Below are 23012 nucleotides of genomic sequence, written 5' to 3'. Positions count from 1 at the left end.
ATCCATAACCATTAATCAATATCTCCAACCCCTTCAGACAGAGGACGTTTTTTATTCTTGCTATCACCAGACGATTTTACTCAGTTTAGGAGAGGGTTTTCGAGTTAGAGGGGTTAGATTCGGCCATTATTAATCCCCAGAACACGAAAAGTCTTTCCTAAGCTGAATAAAATCGCATGTCATTTTCATTTTATTCGTATTTTTCCGTTCAGTTTTATTTTTGGCATTTCCTGACGATTTTTCTCGACCTAGGAAATGTTTTCGAAAAGGAGAGGATAGATTTAGCCTTCATTAATCCCATGGGAAGGTGTTTTTTTTTTTTTTTTTTTTTTTTCTTACTGAATAAAATTGTCCTGCCAGTAATAAAAGTAAAATAGAACGTCATCAGACTGATGGGATTAAGGACCGTATCTTTGGTGGCATAAGGGACGACGTGGCACCTTTTTCTTAGCGATTTATTTTACTTATTGAACCTTTCTTTTCTTTTCCCCGTTATTTATATATTTCTAGTAACAACACAGACTCCTTCATACCGTAGTAAAGTTGTAGTACCAGATGCAACCCGAAGCTCATCTGAATGTGAACCCAGTGTACTGCAGGCTGAAGTTGCCCTCCTCTTGCAGTCTACCATCCTCGTTTCAAGGGATAGAGAGGGAGCTGAAGGACGTTTATAGAACCTGGTAGCTCCACTGCCAAGGTATATTATTATCACCACGCGAAGGCTTCCCATTCCAGTAACGTAAAAGAGTATAATCAGATGTAACATGCAAAATAAATCGCTATGGAAAAGACGCCACGGCATCTCTTAAACAAATCTCTTATCTTGGAAAGATCATATTACATCTCTTGTAAAATCTGCTTCCAAGAGATTGGGTGTGCTAGGCCGACTCCGCTCTTTCTTTACCCCTGCACAATTGTTGACTCTATACAGGGGTTTTATCCGCCCCTGTGTGGAGTACAACTGTCATGTGTGGCGAGGCTCCCCACATACAGCTCTTCTCAATAGGGTGGAGTCAAAGGCTTTTCGTCTCATTAACTCTCCTCCTCTTACTGACTCCCTTCAACTTCTGTCTCTTCGCCGCACTGTTGCATCTTTATCTCTTTTCTATCGCTACTTTAATGGTCACTGCTCCTCTGAACTGTCTGCTTGCATTTCTCCACCTCTACGACGGGCGCGCAGCACCCGTCTGGCAGCAAACTCTCATCCCTTTTCTGTCCAACTCTCTAATGCAAGAGTTAACCGTTACTCCCAGTCTTTCATTTATGCAACAGGTCAACTCTGGAGCTGTCTCCCTCTGTCTGTATTTCCTGCTGCCTATGATCTCCATTCTTTCAAACGCAGTGTGTCCAGGCATCTCAAAATGATCGGATCTTGAATTTGGCTCTCTATTGTATTTTGTTTTTCTCTTGGAGGGAACTGTTACTGCGGGCTCATGGCCTTTGATTCCTTCTTCCTCGCATTAAAAAAAAAAAAAAATGAAATATAGTCCCATACCTTTCATCTCTCATTCATTATTCTCATTCGGCATCACTAAAGACCTGACTTCGGAGACTGGCAGATGGAATCCCCATTAGTGAGCTCCTTTGATTATCCCTTAAGAGATATAGGCTGAAGGTATACAGAATTCTACAATATAAAAAACAATATAAATCCTTCTCCCCATGCCACGTATATTCCTCCATCCCTCTCAACCACCTCGATTTTTACATATACTTTCAAGAGTTATATTCTCAGTTTCCCCTCAAGAGATACAGGTTGAAGATAAAAAGAAGTCTATATTATTAAAATCATATAAATCCTCTTTCTAGTACAGTATATTCCTCCATCCTCCTCAACCAGTTCGATTTTTACCTATATATCAAGAGTTTTTCAGTGTCCCCTCAAGATGTAGAGCTAAAAAGAATTCTGTAATATAAAAGTCATATAAATTCTCCTTCTCCTTAGTACTGTATAGTCCTCCTTCCTTCACGTCCAGTTCGCACCTCATCTTAGTTAATAGTTTACCTCTCCTCCTCCTTCTCTTCCCCCTCCTCCTCCTCTTCCTCTTCCTCTGCCATCACCCCCACCACCTCCTCTTCCTCCACCTCCTCCGTCTCACAGACGGTAGGTGATCAAGTGAGCCCCACAACTAAGTCAATTACCGAGGTGCTCCATCTGCTGACCGTCCATAATACCAGACCCAAACACACCACTGTCCCTGGTATAACTTACATTAACACCACCTCCATAAGCCGATTACACTGCCATCCAATCTCGTCTGGAGTATTGCCCACCTGTACGGGATATCAGTCTTGTATTTAGCTTTCTCATGGTCAGGGGAAGTCTAGTTTTCTCTTCCTCCAGAAGCTTTGAGTTGAGAGTGAGTTGTAAGAGCCTGAGTTTGTTAATGTTTATACCAGCTTTATTATCTGACTCCACTGCCGTCCAATCATGGTCGAGACAGCTCTTGAATCCTGTTCCTTCAAACCATCGATGATATTATAGAGCTGACAGGGAGTTATAGAAGACTGAGTGTGTTAATAATGGTATCCCAAACCCTTTCATGACCGGGGCAATTCTCGTATTGAATTCCAGCTAACACCAGACGATTTTATTCAGCTGGGAGTGAGTTGTCGGAGCCTGAAAATGTGTGTGTGTGTGTGTGTGTGTGTGTGTGTGTGTGTGTGGTATAGCTATTTATCGTACTACCTAGAATTCCTGGTAACCCGCATCACACGTGTTTGTGACTGATATCATACCTCGTTGCCCTATACCTCAAGTGAGTTTTTCTTTGATGTTCTAGTACCAGTACAAGCAGTTACTTATATATAAATCACAATGCTGTATGTTTAACTTACTCTCATGTCTTGTAATTCCATTGGGTCATCCATCACTTTATCAATCACTTTTCCTCGTCGTAAAGTTCCATCCCATACCCACGTAGTCAATTAAATAACCTGCAGTACTTTTAATCACAACTTCTTCCAGTGAAACCCATTTCCAGTCGATTACCCATCACTAGGATCGCCAATTGATCTTTGTCCTAACATTTGAAGTCAGATCCATACAGCAACAGAATATATCACAGAATTACTTTTTCTCAGCCTTCTCCAGTGATCTTAGTTTCTATTCCATCCATCATATTATCATTCATTTCATCGCTATCCTAAAATGTCCTTACTGATATTTCTTTACCCTGTTCATTTACCAGCTGCTTCTGACTCCTTCTTGCTCACTTTACCTTCAAGTCACTCAGCCGTGGAATTCTCTCTCTCTCTCTCTCTCTCTCTCTCTCTCTCTCTCTCTCTCTCTCACCTCAGCCACCAGGTAAGTTATTGACCCTCGCACACTGACTCACTCGTTGGTCCTCCGGCCTTTCCCATCAGCTGCCCATTTATTCACTCTGGCATTCATTTTCACACATTTACTCATTCACATCACCCATTCCGTCACACGACTCTCACGCCTCCATTCACTCACCGACCCTCTTTCTCAATCACCACCTCATTCACTGCCCCAAATCACCAGTCTATCCATTCTCTCGCTCACTCACGCTCCAGGTAACGGGACCCTTTCACTGGCCGAATATATTATCTTCCTTGCTCACTCTCCCAATCATCCTTCCATTCAGACATCCCAAATCACCACTCACCCTCCATTTACCAGGAATCTGAATTAGTAAAACATCAAATCCTTACACCACTCGAATCATCCCCAAACTTATAAACTCACTCTTCCAATCACCACCTCTTTCACACATGCAGTTCACCAGGCTGTTTATGCTCTCGCTCACTTATTTTCCACTTACCAGGAGTCTGACTGTTGAATAAGCATTAAATCCGAATTACCATCAAAACACTGCGCCAATCAAAACACTGTGCCAGTCACCACTCCATTCATTGCCCCTAAATCACCAGTCCATCCACTCGCTACTTCCAACCTTCAATTACCTGAAACCTGATCACTGATAAAAGTAAATAATTTGACTATCCTGATAACCATTAAATTCACTCTCGTGCTCAATCTCTCAATCACCACTTCATTCACTGCCCTAAATCACCAGTCCATCCATTCTCTCGGTCACTCACCCTCCAAATAGCAGGCAGTGACCATCTCCCGAGCACCCACCACCTCCCTTCCCATCACACTTGAGACACCATGAATATTCTAGCAGTGGTAGAGGCTGGGTGAGTTTGGACTTCGTGTCGGCAGGAGCTGGAGGAGGAGGAGGAGGAGGAGGAGGAGGAGGAGGGAGAGAAGGAGAACCAGGAGAGGAAAGGAGAGGAGAGGAGAGGAGAGGGAGAGGGAGAGGAAAGATAGAGGAAACGGAAGGAGTAAAGTTCATCCACAACCACCTTCCAGCATTGTGTCCTGCCTTCCATATTTCTCATTCCTCCCCAAACGTCAGACAATATGCATTCTTCCCATACTTTTTTATTGTGTGTTTCATATTGCAATCACATAATAATACTTCATGCAGCAAGTTACATGACCACCTCCAGCATATTTGTATCGGCTAACTTTTGATTGTGATTGTACATGCCCCTCTAGTATTTTCGCTATCGGGAGGAGCAGGAGGAAAACCAAGAGACAGGGAGAGGGGAGAAGAGAGAAACGAGTCACTCCATAGTCTCTGTCGGGAGGCGATGAGGAGAGAGGAGCGAGGTGAGAAGAGAAAAAGAGATAGAGAGAAACAGTTTCCTCTCATAGTCTCGCTGTCTGGAGAAGGAGGAAGGGAGAGAGGAGAGGAGAGAAGGGAGAGAGAGAGGAGCACGCCCCCCTCATAGTCTCTCTGTCGGGAGCTCCGCCCCTCCCCCCCAGTGATGGAAGATGGTACCGTGTCCTTCTCGCTTTTAAGTCACGGCAGGTCTAAGGTCTCGCCCGATGCCAGCCTGGGGTAGAGAGAGAATAGTTCGGCGTTTAGTATAATCAGTTTGGTATGATGATGATGATGATGGTGATGATGATGATGATGATGATGATGATGATGATGATGATGATGATGATGGTTATTATTATTATTATTATTATTATTATTATTATTATTATTATTTTAATGCAACATTCAGCAAAAGAGCACGGTTACGAATGGTAATCAATTTTTTGGCCATGTAAGGTCCGCAGGATTAAAAACTCTAGCAAACTAAAAGAGAAAACTCATCTGAAGTTAGCAAGAAAAAGTAATCAAACAGAAGGGTGAAAAACAATTGCACTGTTATTCTTTGACCAAAATTGCCAGCTGAGAAAATCCAGGCTGAAGGACACAAACTAATGGTAATGAGGGAGAGTTGATGCGGACCATGAACTCCAAATGTACAGTTAATCTCGCCAGTCAAGAAGAAGTGGAAAAAGATGGAGGTTAGAGGGAAGTGGTGGAGGAGAAGGGGGAGGAAGAGGAAGAGAGAAAGAAAAAGCAGAGGGAGGAGAAAATGTGAAAGCAGGTGGTGAGGAATGAGAAAAAAGTCAGTCAGCTACTAATGTGCAGTTAATCTCACAAGTCAAGAAAAATATGGAGAAGTAGAAGAAGGGGGAGGAAAAGGAGACAGAGATGGAGAGGGCAAATGAAAAAAAAAAAAAAAAAAGGAATGAGGAGGGGGAGAGGAATGAGAAAAAAAGAAAGGTCAGTGGACCAAGGAGCAGCTAATCTCGCGACTTAGAGAGATGAAGGCGTATAAGAAGATGGAAATGGAGGAAAAGAAGGAGGAATAGAAGAATGGCTATGATCTCTTAATGAATTCTGCAGGAGAGGAAAAAGGAGGAGGAAAGGAAGAAGGAAGAGGAGGAGTGGAGGAAGAAGGATAAACATGATGATGGTGATGATGACGTTCCTTGGTGACGATGGCTTTGGTGACTGATCGTGGTAGTGATAGTGATGACAATGATGATAATAAGATGAAAGCGATTCTGACAGTGATAATGGTGATAGCAATAGGAATGACGAAAAGATATCAGATTACACGCAAAGGTAATAACAGCATCGGAAATCGGTACGTGAAAGACAATAAAAATCGGGAAATGCTTATCGCGACCCTCCCTTTTACAATTTTCATGACAAAAGCGCAAGCCATTCACGAAAAAGCTTCTACGAACTTTTAATTAACCTGTTCAGTTTTGTACGTACTCTTCAGTTTATCATTCTATCTCCAGAAGATTTTCTTCAACTTAAGAGAGACTTCCCGAATTAGAAAGGTTAGATACAGCCTTCGTTAGCTTCTTCAGTAACAAGTCTTTCCTAAACTGAGCATAATAATTGGTAGATAAGAATGAAACTAGAATTACGTCCTCGGGTTGAAAGGGTTAATACTGAGTGCAAGAAGACGCAGGTAAGCCCAATATTTGAGACGGTCAGAAATTTCAAAGTTCCTCAGAGTACAGTAAATAGTTGGGCTGCATTACATTTCACGTAGAAGAATCAGCAACGAGGTTTTTCATCAAGCGTTTCAGTACTGATGTAAAAGATGTAGGGTTTATCTTTACCCCAATCTCAGGGTAAGTAACAAATGAGTTAACCCTTTTAGTAAAACGGGGCTTAGTCTCCTTTGGTCTTGTTATTTCTAGGCAAGTTCCTCTCGAACCCGATGAAGCATTTTTTGTATCATTCTTGCCATAATGAAGGACGAAACTTAGGAAACTGTGACTAGATTAAGGTGTGATTAAGGAGTGATTCAACCCCTTCGGGCCCGAACTCCAAAAAAGTCGTCTTGTGGCAGCAAGAACGTAAAATAAAAATGTAATAGCATGAAGACAGATGAGGATGTCTCCTTAACTACCTTCGATGGGGTGCATATAAAATGAAGTGATGTGATCATAACAGGACACACAGGATCTAAAAGCAATACTCTTATCATTTGACGTGATCGCCCCGCCAAACCTGACTTCTCTATCCTCCCACTCATCTTAGTGCCGGGCACCTCCACACGCTGACGAGAGGACATTAGGCAAATGAGAATGCTATGTTTACTTTTTTACAATTGAGGTCCCTCATATTTTCCACGGGTAATTTCCGTCTTTTTGGATGATCGTCTGCCGCAAAGTACAGCTTCGGACATAAGTGCTGACTCATCTAATAACGATAACTAACGAAAGAGCGAACAGTAACTTTCGAAATTCGTTGTTGCTATCCTTATAGCCCAACAGGCTTTACAGAACACATCGTTCGAATTTTAGATTTGATCGTCTGAAGCGAGGAGTGATGTAAGTGTCGCATCTGTAGAAACTCGGAAAATTATTCCTCTCTTGATGTCTTAATAGTAATCAATGTTCTGATGGTTATGTCTGCGAGCTGAGCTAGGAGTCTGAGGGGTTCAGTTGTTTGTGAAAGACTGACATGCCCATTTCAATTGGTATACTGCTGATAGCTTTGCCGATTTTATCTTTGTTTCTTCTGGATATTACGTCACCCATCCTTTGAAGTGAAATAAACTGGGATGAAAAAATAAGTAAAGAAATAAGTACATAAATATATAAATAAAGATTTCAGTAACTAAAGGATATTGCGTCTAATCCTGTTACAACGAGAAATGTACTTTACAAAAATTATCCGAGGCGGTGGCAAGAATAAAATTCTAAAAATGTCATCATTCTACATAAATTACTGGGGATCGTTTCTGTCCCTACACTACGAGAGCCCTCCGCTCACCCCCCAAAATTACCAAGCAATATTACTACTTATAAAAATAGTAATAATAATAAAAACGGGTAACCAGAGACAATGGGTAAATCTATAAAGTAATATAGGTACAACCAACTGGAAGCCATATGAGGGCAATTGCAAGGGGTGAGAGGAAGGCAGTTAGAGGTGGCCCGGCGAGAGAGGTGATTGGAGGGGTAGATGGGGAGGTGAGGGTAGTGGGTGAGGTAGGTAGGTGGGGTAGTGGATGAGATTGGTAGGTGGTGTAATGGGTGAGGTTGGTAGGTGGGTAGATGGGTTAGTGGGTAAGGTTGGTAGGTTGGTAGTTGGGTAGGTGGGGTAGTGGGTGAGGTTGGTAGGTGGGTAGGTGGGGTGGTGGATGAGGTTGGTAGGTTGGTGGGTGGGTAGTGGGTGAGGTTGGTGGGTGGGTAGGTGGGGTAGTTGGTGAGGTTGGTAGGTGGGTAGGTTGGCTGGAGGTTAGATGGGGGAGTGAAAGAGGCAGATGATGCATTAGTAGTCTGTCAGTGGATAGGTGGGATGGTATGATCAGAGGTTTAGTGGAGATGGTTATCAGAGGGTGTGTGAGCAGAGTGGTAGATGATGCAGTAGCCGTGGGAGTGTGTAGGTTGGTGAGAGAGTGATGAAAGATGGATGACTGGATGAGCATGATGATCGGAGGGATGAAAGAATGATGAATGGGAGAGTAATGGATGGATGGATGGATGAATGAGTGATAGTAACAATGGTCGAACTCACTGGTCCAGAAGGGGGTGTTGGTGCGAGAGACCCTCAGAGCAGTGGCAGCATCGTTAGCAGGGGACATGAGGAGATAGATGGATGGATGTTGGGTGGATGGATGCTGGTTGGTTGGATGGATGGATGTTCGGTGGATGGATGCTGGTTAGTTGGATGGATGGATGGATGGCTCAAGGAATAAAATAGGTGGATGGACGGATGAATGATGGATGGATGGGTAGATGTATGATGTATTAATGAATAATAAAGGTCCAACTCACCGATGTAGACGGGGATGCTGGTGCGAGGGCGAGGGGCCCCCAGAGCAGCAGTAGTAGCATCGTCAGCAGCAGAGGCGAGGTACTGCTGAAGGAGGGCGCCGCAGAGGGGATGGCTTGGGGGGTCTCGCCGCCTGTGGATAAAAAAAAACGATACGTTATTGCCTTTGCTAAATAGAAACGTCCAAGAAGAGCAAGGAGCTGCTGGAACAGTATAAGAGTATAAGGAGCTATTATCTCTAGGTTACTGGAGATCGATTTTAGGCACTTCACCAAGAGACTTAATCAGGTCTATAACTAAAATCTTCTGAGGGAAAAACTAAACCCATTTCACTTTTACTTGGACTAAAATTGCAATCCATCCACCTAGAATATTGAGTCGTAACAATATATTAACACTAGAATATGATTCTAGTCACAATAAAGTGCTGTGAGAAGGATGTACAGCCGTAGTATTGTCTTTTTCTGACACTGGGCTACATAAAATAAGCTGCATAAGGAGGAAAACCTGGGCAAAGTTAAAATGAATAACTTCAGTATCGCAGAAAAGACGTCATTCGTACTGAACAGGTTAATTCTTTGCCTGGTAGTTCTCTCAGCTGAACTAATTCCTCTGGTGTTAACTTAAATATCCCAATTTTCTACCATCGCACTGAAAGAGCTAAAGTAAATTAAGATATTAGCTTCAGTTTCATGTTAATGAGAATTAACTGACACACCGAACATTAGGAAAAAAATACCATTCATGTTAAATATCATAGAACCTTTGGGTGGTGATGTTTTTTTATTTCTTTTCTGTATTATTATTATTATTATTATTATTATTATTATTATTATTCATTGATAATATCTTCATTGATTCTGAAGATACACTAACCAATTATTTTACGGATCAAATTCAAAATAGTTGTTTGATAAAATGTAAAGCAAGTGCGGATTTATTTACCGATAACTCTCATCCATATGAATTTATTAAAGTTAGGGAAGACCTCTCGGTTAATGACAGATAATACAGTAATTTAAATTCGGAAAGGCTCTCCTAATATAACAAGTCTCGGAACAATGAAAAAAAAAATGGAATACGTCATCGCAGTGAAATAATTAAATCCGATTGGATTATACAGGTTGGCTCAGCAAAATGTCACTGAGTTTTGACGGAATTTTGAGACGCTGTAAAGGAACTATTGATCACAGATATACAGGGAGAGAAAATATTGCACTGTCTCTGTGAAAAAATGTGAGCGTGGAGGGCACAGAATATCACCAAACGGATCATTATCTTAGTTTTCATCTCCTGAACTCAATTTCTGACATTCATCCTACATTTTTAGATATGCGAGGACACGGACATTTCGTAATTCCGATAACCTTCGACATAAATTTATTCTGCATTGCAAAAACTAATGAGCATGACACCTGACACACGACAGACACCTGACACTGACATACATTTGAAACACACACGACATACTCTTGACACATCTGATACACTTGACACACACTTGACACACCTGACACTTGACACACCTGACATACACTAAACACACCTGACAAACTTGACACACCCGACACACATTTGACACACCTGACACTTGACACTCCTGATATACATTTTACACACTCAAAATAAACTTGACACACACCTGACACACTTGTACACCTGACACACTTGGCACACACCTGACATACATTTGACACACACCTGACATTTCCGTACCAGAGATTATTGATATTTAGTATGCATTAGAAAAGCGATACAAGGATATTTTGACTCCCGGGACGAACACCACAAAAAATGATTCTGAATAAGATGATAATGAAGGAAATGACATTGTTGTTGATAATGCTACCTCTGTTGCTTATTATGGTAGTTAATAACGATGCCTGATACTGATACTGATTACAAAAGTTGATGATAAAGATCGTTAATGTTGTTGATGAGGATAATTATGGCAAGAAAGAAGTGGCTTCGTCCAATTAAGCAGTGAATTGAAAATGCTACAGCTAATTATGATTTGGTATTTGATGCCCATACTAATTAGATAGTAAATGATGAGTAGGATGATAATTACTGATGCTGCAGAATAAAATGAACATATTAGCATTGTCAGAAGTTAACAAAGATGGATTTTAATTATGCTTATATTGATGAATATGGAAGTGATGATGATGATGATGATAATGAGGATGGCGATGTGAGGATATTTATATGACAGTGAAGATGATGGCGATAAATCTAAAGGAAGAAGCCAAGGAGAACAAAATAACACAATAAGGAATGCAAATTAAGAAAGGCGCTTACCCTTGAGGACGTGTATGTTGATGTTGGATGTCTTAGCGTTGGAGGGTGCGCAGGTGTAATTCCCCGAGTCCTGCGGCCCACATCTGGCAGAAACAGCACACTCAGGCCACCGTTGTTCTCCACCTGTACCTGAGGGAGGGAGCTGACATACCTGATTTATGTTTTGGAAATTTTTACATCAGTTACCTAGCTTTTTGTACCTTTAAAATCTTTTCTCTTGTTTTTATATACCTGTTGGCATTTGTTTTTTGTTTTACCTGACGCGCCCACACACACACACACACACACACACACACACACACACACACACACAGTCATTACAGCTATCGAACTTTCACATACACCGTTCACATAACGTCTATCTCTTCATTCGTACTTAACCAGCATGGAGAATAGATAATATTTCTCGCTGTCAGTCTCCTCCATTTGGATGCGATCAGGACCCGCAATAAACCTGACAGACTCTCACTCCAAGCACACAGCTACACTGCATCATACTTCTAGAGAAAAAAAAAAAAAAAAGCCCACAACATATTTCATTTTTTGCCAAACGATTAATCTGTGATGCTGGGAACTGTGAAGCGCGTTACCAAGTACAGTGAATAGTCATGTTTTGTTGATCCTCTCAGTGTGCAGCTTGTGCCAGAACTTTGTGTATTTAGTGCCCAGACAACCATGATGACCTCTTTCATGACTCCTTAATCCATTTATTACAAGGGGTCTCTCCAAAGCTAACCTAATTCGTCTGGATGTCCAAGGATATAGTTTGGTGACTGCAAAAGTAAAACACAAGAGGCGCCGCCAAAATTAAGAGATAAATGGCTACTTACCCTAACCAAATCAATAAATGGGTCTCTCTTTTAGGCTAAATAAAATCAAATGGATGTACAGTAGGTGGAATAATTATACAAGACGTCTGTTTAGTAAAGGGATATATAGATATTTTCTGACCCCCGTTTTAGGTGACGGATAATGAATTAGATTATCTTAAGTAGGCAAGACTAGATCAAAATAGACGTCACTGTATTGTACAGAAGCTGAAACAAAAAGACAAGCGCAAACAAGCACACAAAACACCCCTCCCCCTTCCACACACATGAGCACACGCGAGCGTGCAGGATAACACGCGCCTAACTTAAATTCTAAAACCCACAACTAGATAAACACACACACACACACACACACACACACACACACACACACACACACACACACACACACACACGGACGCACTGAACCCTTCCTAAAAAAAAAATTGTTAGTAGCTAGCCAACACACACGCACTCCAGCTTTTAAATCTGTGGGGTGACTGGGTTAAGCCTCTTACGTCCCAGTTAATACGCATTGACCAGACATTTCCTTTTTTCTTTTTATGTTGCTCTCTCTCTCTCTCTCTCTCTCTCTCTCTCTCTCTCTCTCTCTCTCTCTCTCTCCCCAGTTAAATAAACAAGAATAAAATGCTTCCTCGCTATAAAGGTTCTACAACAACCACCCAGCCACCCAACCACACACTCTTCTTGCCCTCATGATGGAGTGAAATTATCTGGTACTCGTGGTACCAGAAAGCTTTGTTATGCGGCTGCGTATTATTTCTAACATCACCTCTTCACTTAACCTCTCAACCAAACCAGCATCCTTAACCACTCAACCACAACTAACCACAAACCCACAGGAACCATGACTTACCTTCCCTGGTGGAGTGGCAGTTAGTCATTTGGTCGTCGTGGCAGCTGTTTGTAGTCCCTCAGTACACACACCAGCCGCAGCGACGACCCCACCGTCATGTACTTCTCAGGACCCCGTAGGATCTCAGACGTCGCCTCTTTTGGGTGGAGGTAGGCTTGGTTAGGTTAGGGCAGGGGTTAGGTAAGGGTAGGCGTTAAGTTAGGGCTGGCTAGGTTAGGTCTGGAGAGAGAGCTTGGGTTAGGTGATGGTTACCTACCCTAGGTATGGTTTAGGGAGGGATGGGGTGGGCGATAATATGCTAGGGTCAGGTTTAGGGACAGGGAGAGAGAGACTGGCGTGGGTGATGATTATATTAATATGATGTGGGGGAAAACGAGAGCGAAAAATAGCACGTAAAGATATCTAAGTTATCTGAAGCTGGGTTAGGTTAATCAAGACAAGATGGGATGAGTGAAAGATCTAGTTAAGTTACATTAAGGTGCGTTAGAACATAAGGTGCGTTAGAGCACAGAAAAAGTAGGTAGTTAGTTTTCTGCATTTCCCCACCAAATAGCTGATTCATTAACCTTAATCAACCTCAGATTCACTAGTACATCTTACACTGACACACTACACACTCAACAATTTACTCATCACACTGCCACAACTCATGCTGCCACAGTGCACACACACACACACACACACATACACACACACACACACACACACACACACACACACCAAGCTAAACCAAGAAAGATACGTAAGAACTCACCCAGAACTCTGAGCGTTGCAAAGAGACTGACTGGCGGGTGTGACGGCACTTGACACTCGTACACACCATCATCTCTGACCTGCACGTACCTGATATGCAATTGCCAGTCCTGTGGGGAGAGGGGAGAAAAAGGGCCATATGATGTTAGAACCACCACGACACCATACCCACAAAAGGATACACCCTTCTCCCCTAGTATGCTATGGGGATGAAATTAAGATAGTACGAGTAAGTGTAAGGTTTTGGAGATGTGAGAGAAATGTCCATGTGAGATCTTATTAAAGTTAGGTGGGAGAACGGTAAGGGGAAGGGGGAAAGAAGAAAATAAAGAAAGGAAAAATGGAAGAAAGCAAGGGATCACGTGAGAAACTGGGTAAAATATGAGGAATTAAGGGAAGAGAATCATCATCATCATCATCACCAACATTAATAACATCATTTCAGCCATAATTTCCTCCTAGAAGTTAAATTGCGACGAAGGTAGATCCAAAAAGAGAGAAAGAAAGAGAAAGAATAAGAGTGGGAGATCTAGGAAGCCTTATAACTACACATCGGAAAATACAGTCTATGTTGACCCCGTATTCAGAACACGGAAGAACGGTATTATTTATATATTTTACCCTCTGTATTTTACGGTATAACATTACGATATAAATCACAGCGTTAAACTTCAATGGCGTGTTATGTGCCAGTCTGTATGCTAATTCAATTGTTTCCCTGCCCACCAATTATGCTAACATAAAATGCAAAAAACAGCAACAATGGGACAGTGTCAATCAGCCTTTGCACAAAAATCATGTATTATTATGGCTGGCTACGTCGGTAATCATGTGTACTGAGCAGCTACACATTTTTTTTAACTTGGTTTTGCTTTTACCACATCGAAGGGAATGCTTCCTATGTTTATGAGAAAGGTTATCTTTTTTTGTCTCTTTTTCTTTCGTAGTTAATATTAGCTCCACTCACATTTACTGATAATGACTCGGGTACTTTACTTACTTACTTATCTACTTATTTACTTACATCTTACTTTGTGATACCCACTGCTGTACGTTTTTATTTAGATACATTTTACTGGTGCTCACGGTGTTACGTACTTCTTTACTTCTTTCCTTACTTAGATCTTACTGATAATCATCGTGTTATCTACATACATCTTACATATTTACATTTTTACTCACTCCTTACTTACATACTTAGTTACTTACATATTCCCTATTGATACTTTTTCTAGTACTTACATTCTCCTGCTTGACATAACGGACCTGAAACCTTTCATCACTACTGTACGCTTGTGATCCGACGGTCAGTAGGTGGTAGTCACGCCGTCTGATCCACGACACCTGAAGGGAGAGGGAGAGGTTGGATCAATGAGTAATAGAGGCAGGACTAGGTAGTAGCGGAGGCAGGATCATGCAGTAGCAAAGGTAGGATTAATCAGTACCACTTAAGTGATGAAGAGAGGATTAATCAGAAGCAAAGGTAGGATTAATCAGTACCACTTAAGTGATGAAGAGAGGATTAATCAGAAGCAAAGGTAGAATCAGTCACCAACATAGGTTTAGTCAGTATGAATGGTAGGATCAGTCAGTATTAAAGTTAAGGTCAGTCAATAGCTAGGGTATGATCAGCCGGTAACAGATATAGGATTAAACAATAATAGGAACAGGAACAATAGTAGGAACAGTAATAAAAGAAGTCGTGCTGTCTGATCCGTAGAATCTAAAGGTAAATATGTAGGGAGGATCACCTAATTGAAAAGACAGAGAAGAAACCGCTGGGATAGGAGGAACAGGGGGATTAGGAATAGTAAAAACCGTGGAAAAAGTAGTCACGCCGTCTATTTCACGATACCTCAAAGCAGAAATGTAGGGAAGATCAGAAAGAAATATTCCATCAGCGTAAACCTTGCAAAGCGACCTTTCTAAGTTGAATAAAATCTCTTGTCACTAGCAAGAATAAAATAAAACATGTCCTTTGGCAGAGAGCGTAAAAAGTTTCTTGTATATAATGTTTGTTGTCTTGTAAATATGGACTCAGTTTGCATTATTATTACACAGGACACCACAAGCACTCTGTACGTTGAACTAGAATGTTAATAACAGATGTCAGAAAGTATCCTAAGCCCCTTTATTCTTGCCCTTCCCTCATTCTTCTTCTCCTCTATTTGCTCCACAACCTCCTATATACCTCTTTCTTCTTACTCCCCCCTTCTCTTCCTCCACGTCCTCCTCCCTTTCCATCCCGTCTCCTTTTCCATTTCCAACTACCCTCCCTGTCCACTCTTTCTTTTCCTCGCCTTCCTTCCTATCTTTCTCTTTCTCCTCCTTCCTCAGACTCCCTCCTCCCCGTCTTCCTAGTTTCCCTCCTCCTCCTTCCTCCTCCTCTCCAAGTCCATTAAGTAACACAAAAACTCAATTACTAGTTACATGAGCATAGTTGTCTGTCCGTCGCTAAGTTGAAGGAGACCAGATGAATAATGAATAAGGTTCAATCCATTTGACTGGCCTAATATTTGTGTTGAATAAATTCGTCAGGAGTTAGTGAGAATTGATAATATGATCCGAATTCTACCCTTTCACCTACCCCCTCCTCTCCCTTCATCTACCCCCACACTCCTCTCCTATCCCCTCACCCTTCATCAACCCCCCCATCTCTCGCCTACCCCTCCTCACCCCTCACCCATATCCCCTCTGCTCCCTGTCCCATAATTTCTGGGCATGACATCAGACGGGGAATTTGGAGATGTGGTGTGAGATCGCCTTTAAGTTGACTAAACCGTCTGGCGGGGACAGGAATAAGGTTTAACCCCTTTAATGTACTGTATTGTGAATGCTGTTTGTGCCACATTCGTATGCTGGAGATTTTTTTTTTTTTTCCCCGCACCTTTTTGATAAACTTTTCCAGCCTGGGTTAGATATGTTCTTCATTGACTTCCTCGCCCCTAGGGGACTCTACTAGCCTGAATAAAACGTTCAAGTAGCAGCAAGAAAAACATCCTTGGGCTAAATGAGTTTAGAACCTTATGCTTAAAGACGTAATGGGCGTCTTCAGAACGAGTTGTTGCTGTCGTATAAATCACTTCCCTGCCATTTCCCTGAGACTCAACAGATCTAGACTTAATATAATCTACGGGTGATAGCTTGTATTCTAATGATTTATGGAGCGATTTTATACTGAAGGAGATACTGGGGGCCTTTTTTTGTTTTCATCGAGGAAATAATATGTTTCACCACAGTGAGTTTGGTCGCCTGGTATTAGCCAAAGCGTAACATTCGGACGCTAGTCAAGTTAAAATAAATGAGTCTCCGGCTGTAACTTAAGGATTTGTCTCGGCTGTTAGATATACCGTGTTTCCTGCCTCCTTTTCATCAGGCCTAGAAAAATTATACCAATTTACTCGGCGTGTCCACCTTGGTTTCCGATTGTCCCCTCTCGAATCCTGCAAACAACTCCGACACCCGACATGGAATTTCATGATTTCCGACGCGATACTTAACCACCAAGGAGCTCTCTATCTCAGCCCAGGCCGTCGCAGTGCCTCATGAGACGCCCTTGCAAGCGACGTCGTAAAGCAGCCCTGATATGTGTCGTAACCTCTTGGTGTATGAAAGGCAGGAGGTGGGGTACAACGCCCCCCTCGTGTCCTTTAGCATGTGGAGCAACACACATGCGAGTGAAGATAAAGCTGAGATGATCTATAAAGCCGGTATACTGAACAAGAGGTGTGATGGACAGAGGCTCAGCTATAGATATGAAAAGTAAGAAGGAAGAAAGTGTTTTTTCTTCTAATATTCCAGCACATAAGCTTGAAAATAAAGCTGAGATGCTCAATAGGGTCTTGCATGAATGTACTGCAGGGGAGCGATGGTCGGTAGGATAAACTATGTAGGGAATGGTGCTGTGGTATTTATTTCCATTAATTTAAACTAGAGCAACACCCACACATGCATGAAGATAAAGCTGATATCCCCAATAGGGTTTAACGTAAAAGTATGGCGGGGGTGTGGATAGATAGAGACGAGCTATACCGACAGGTCAAATTATATGTGCAATGAACAGGTTAGTATGTGCCGCCCCCTCATGTCCTTTAGCTTATAGAGCAACACACACACACACACACACACACACACACACACACACACACACACACACACACACACACACACACACACACACACACACAACGGCGAGCGAAAGTTAGTATGCTTTACGTAAAAGTATAATAGGGTTACGAGTCTAATGAAGGACATGCTATATATAAACAGGATGAGGTACACGTTCCCTGATGTCCCCTCCTTAGCTTACAGATCAACACACATATAACAGTATGCCTGGAGACGAGGCGTTGGCGTCCCTTGTGATCATTAATATATGCATACAAGTGAAAGGGACTGAAGACCAGGAGTTTAGTGAGATGTTGCACAAAATGATGGAAATAAAATGAACGGACAGGGAGCAATAATGAATGTACAATTGATGACATAAATGCTGATGTGCCTCATAGCGATAGACAACGAGATAGTGAGCACTGTATGCTGAAATCTAATGGTCTTCTTCGGAACCCAACAATTTTTTTTTAATACAGTGTAAGAGTTTCATAATTGTTCGGCTGGTAATTGAAGCGATATTCTTGTCAACAACTATACATGAATTAATGAACGGATCCAACAATAAATATTGTCATGTTTCTTTTATGCAAATATTAAAGAACTCAGACACAACAGCTTACAAAACGTGTCCCTTGCAATAAAAGTTAATCAGTGAAAAAAATCAAGATCCATTCATATCGAGGCGGCTGGACACTATATTTAGCTGGAGGTCATAGGCAGTGAGAATACCAGGCTGAGAAAGGAAGACTGTCAACAATGAATATATCAGAAAATTAAGCATACATATATCAGAAAGTTTTGCATACATGTTCAGTAAGGCTTTCCATTTAACTTGTTACTGCACAGTATGTTCCAGAAAGAGAGAGAGAGAGAGAGAGAGAGAAAGTTGAGCATTTTCAAATGTTCAGTACCGTCGAATCCGAAATTTTGGACGCATGACTTACTCGATTCTAAATTTGTGGGAGATAGGTAGTACGTGAAGCACTTTCCTGAAAGGTCCAGCGTACGACAGCTTTGGACGAAGAGAGATAAGTATGGCAACCTTACGATAATACAGTAAGGTACACAATTGCCAAGAGCACTAAGATAAGGTGATACAATAGAGTTTTGTGAGGTTTTAATATTGCAGAGTTTGTAGTGGCTGTCAGGAGCAAGAGATGGAGTTGAAAAGAACAGGAACTGTTTTTCTCAGCCTGTTTATCTTTCTGTCCATCTTCAGTCTTTCAAAACGCAGCGTGTGCAAATGATCGGATCTAAAGTATTGCTTTTCGTTCAGATTTATCTCGAAGGAAACACTGCGCACGTTTCTTGCCTTCAAATATTTCTGTTGTTCATGAAAAAGTACGAATGACTGAATAAGAACTATACAATTAGAGGGAGATCCTTGAAGACACTGGGAATTAAATCTGCAGCCAATATCCCAGACCTCAAGTGGGTGCTTCTTCCGCTAATAATCCCCTGATCACCCCAGACACACTTCCTACCTGGCCCACTCAGCAGAAACTAATCCCATTTTACTGATACGAAGGAGGAAGGGGAGGTGGAAAGAGGTGAAAGAGAGAAGGATACAGAAAAGAGGAAAGGAGACAGATAAACTAACAGTGATAAACGTATGGAAAAAAGTATGATGCCGTAGATTGCGAAGTTTGGACCTAAAGAATATACATACATATATATATATATATATATATATATATATATATATATATATATATATATATATATATATATATATATATATATATATAAATACTTTATATATTTTTTTTGTTCTTGCAAAGAGAGAGAGAGAGAGAGAGAGAGAGAGAAAGGACTAGAAGAGAGGGAGGAAGCGGCTTTATCAAAGGACTTAATGAAGCTGAGGAGAGGAAGAGGAAGAAGAGATATGAGAGGAGCAAGAAGTGAGGAGAGAGGGAAGGGAGGAGAGGGGAGAGGGAAAAGGAGGCAAGGGGAGGAGAGGCTAGGGGAGGGGAGAGAAGAGGAAGAGGTACTCACACCAAAGGAAGAGGAAAGGGGAACTAATGGACGTGTAAAGGGAAGCAGAGGACACAAAGAGGAAGGAAGACAATGGAAGAGAGACAGAATGGAGACAGGGTAGCGAGGGAGGAGAGAAAGAGGGTAACCAGAGGGAAAACAGAGTAAGGGGAGACAGACACAGGGAAAACAGGGGAGCTACAGAGAGAAGTCAGTGAAACTGAGAGGAAAACACGAAAGAGAGACAGGGAGGGTAGATCAAGAGAAAGTAGATATAGAAAAATGAAATGGAGGAGAGACAAAGTAGACTGAAGAAACAGAGGGGAGAGGGAGAAAGGAGACAGGGAGATAAAAAGAGTGGAAACAGAGAAAGGAAGCAGAGGAGGGACAAATGAAGACAAAGAGGAAGGAGCGAGAGAGAATGGGGATAATGAAAAAGGATACAGTGGAGTTACAAAGCAAAATGAACATACGAAAAAGATGCAGTGAAAAGGGAGACAGGAGAAAGAAAACACAGGATAGGAAGTAAAAAAGAGTGGAAACAAAGATAGGAAATAGGAGAGAGTCAAGTGAAGAGACAGAAGAGGGAAAAATAGAGGGAAAGGAGATAAAGAGAAAGGAAACAAAACCAAACAAAGAAACGGACGAAATACAGAGAAGAGGAGACAGAGACAGGAGAGAAGCAGAACGAAGAGATAAAAGATACAGAGAAAGGGAGACAGAAACAGGGGAGAAGTAGAATGAAGAGACAGAAGATACAGAGAAAAGGGAGACAGAGGGAGGGGAGAAAGACAGTAGGGAGGCAAAGAGAACAACAGGGAGGGTAAGGGGACGTAAAGGACAACCTGGATGGACCACTGAGGCTGGCTAAAATATATTATGACTCTCTCAGCCAGACTTGACTCATGAGAAAGCAATTAAAGTAAAACAAAGCAATCTGGAGATATCAAAGGATTACCCTCGACTGAAGAACAAACAAAAAACAATAACAAAAACCAAAGTGGAAAGAGAAAATAATGGAAGAGTCAAGAGGCACAAAAAAAAACAAAAAAAAAAAAAGTTGGAGACAAAAGCTTCAAAACCAAACCACGAGGGAAAATACGATTGAATATTTAAATCTCCACTGATGAAAACTTTCCCCTGGTAGGATAAAAAAAATAATCTTGTCACCAAAGTTAGTGCGAAAAATCACTAGAAAGAAATAAGATAAACACACACACACACACACACACACACACACACACACACACACACACACACACACACACACACACACACACACACACACACACACATACATACACAAAGAATACTTCAAAAACTTCATATCCCACCAGCAAGATTCTAACATAAATAAAATAGTCTTGGGGCTGCTGGAACAGAATGCTAGAGTTGTTAAGACCACGAGAGAGAGAGAGAGAGAGAGAGAGAGAGAGAGAGAGAGAGAGTTGTTGCTGTTGTTTAAAGATTCTTCCCTGCTATAGAGGGGACCGGGCCTTAGTCCGGTCAGTGGGCTAATTATTATATGGCCATGGCTTTGCCGGGGTTGTCCCCTGGGGGGAAACTCTGTCACCCACCAGGGTCTCCCAGTGGGCAGCCCAGCTGTCCGTCAGGGCAGCCCGGCTGCCCACCAGAGGGTTCGCTGGGCGCGGCGATCGATGACGAGAGAGAGAGAGAGAGAGAGCACATATATTATAGAAAAAAGAACAACTTTTTTTATATCCCACAAATTCTGAAGATAATGAAAAAGAATTAAGATGAAAATTAACACGAAAAACAAAACGATGGAGCACTTCAGATCCCACCAACCACGAGGCTATAAAAAGGAAGGCAAAATAAAAGCCATAAGTCTATAAGACACGACCAAAGATTACTGTAATTCAGTTATTTTACTTTCCACATTACACCTTTTCATCTTCGTGAATTTTATTTTTCTCTTTAATATCGCCAATGCATCACTGACGAGTACGTACAAGAGGATACTGAACGAACCTGCAGAATAAATCGCTAAGGAATAGGTGTTACGTAGCCTCCTATGCCACCAACAACACGTTTTTGTATCTTCGGGTCTACAAGAGAACACATAAGTTCGAGAAAGGGCAAGGAGCGAAACGGACGATTGAGTATACTTTTGTAAGTCTGTCTGTCTGTCTGTCTGTCTGTCTGTCTGTCTGTCTCTCTCTCTCTGTTACTGATAACTTTTTACTACTGACGTGTGTGTGTGTGTGTGTGTGTGTGTGTGTGTGTGTGTGTGTGTGTGTGTAAAACTAAGGAGGAAAGCATCCAAACATTTCCCCATAATTCGCACAACAAACAAACATGAGGATACTGAGGAATACTGCCCAGAATAAATAGCTAAGAGTGAGGTGCAATGAAATCCCCAATGTCACAGTCTCACGAATCTGCAAGAGAACAGAAGTCTAATCAAAGGGCAGGGAACGAAGAGGAGGAATGAATGAGCGTGTGTCTGTGAGCCCGTGTTTCCTTCCGCCCGATAGCACACACCAAGGCGGATGCAGAGTAGGGTATTGAAAACTGCCGACATGATGGGGGTAGAGCAGGATAGGACTGGGGAAGTCGCATGAAATACTGAAGTTGTTAAAATATTTGTGTTGCTAATTCAAAGCCACAAATACCACTAAAATTGCTGTCAAAAGTGGCTGATCCTTTTTGACAAGTGGACGAGTCGAGTGTGAGGGATGAAGTGGACAGAGCTGGAATTCTTTATTTCCTCAACGTTCTGTGTAGACCGAAACGTTAAAGGAAGAAAAATATCCAATATCCATCCTGTTTATTCCTCCCGCCCAACTTGTTCTCCGCTAGAATGGCGCTAAGTACAAAAATATCCAAAAAATCATTAGAATATGGCCAATAATCACTGGGAAATGGGTGAAACTTAAAAATTTTTCGAATATAGCTAGATTTCTTGATGCTGATCGCTGAGAATTATCGTCAAATGGAGGTTAGAATCTTTAGATCTAGTAGAAAAAAAAACGCAGTATTTGCCACACTACAAAATATTAATATCCCTCGTAAGAGGGATAAACAGCGTCGATACACAGAAAGTACGCTACGGGACTGTATACTCATTTTCCTCTAATAGTGTCTAAAATTGCCATCTCCCCATCTTTAACTGTTGTAACAAGAGATTAACAGTAGACTATGGTGTGAGTCACGAAGAAGTGTTATGACAGAGCAGTAAATTGTCCTTTTCTCCCACTGAGCAACGTGAAATAAACTGCAAAAGGACGAAAATCGGGACCAAGTTAGGGCGAAAGAATATAGTAAATTTTAGGTTTCAGGAGATATAAGTGCGGTAGTGTCGTTTTAATTTTGTCTTTGCCACCTTCCAAAAAATTTTATTTACCGCAGTCCAAGGCAGGAAAAGCGAGACCTTGAAAACTCCGTCGATGGAGAGGGGAAAGAGGGGAGGGGAGGGGGAAGTGGAGGGAAGGAGGAAAGGGAAGGGGAGGAGGAGGCGAGGGGATGGGGAAGAGGAGTGAAGGGGGAAGAGGGAGGACTTCATATTGGGGTCTGGGAAAATGGTGGGAAATATTCGAG

General features: G+C 41.8%; 1 pseudogene; it reads right to left on the bottom strand.

Moving 5' to 3' along the window:
• Positions 1 to 23012, bottom strand: part of LOC145407799 (protein turtle homolog B-like) — a 196782-nt pseudogene that overhangs the window by 19890 nt on the left and 153880 nt on the right.

Source organism: Coenobita brevimanus, chromosome 74, assembly GCF_032717465.1.
Source record: "Coenobita brevimanus isolate Jiangsu-jjx chromosome 74, ASM3271746v2, whole genome shotgun sequence".
Lineage (NCBI taxonomy): Eukaryota > Metazoa > Arthropoda > Malacostraca > Decapoda > Coenobitidae > Coenobita > Coenobita brevimanus.
The sequence above is the reverse complement of the archived record's forward strand: the minus strand, read 5'-3'. Positions and strand labels throughout refer to the sequence as shown.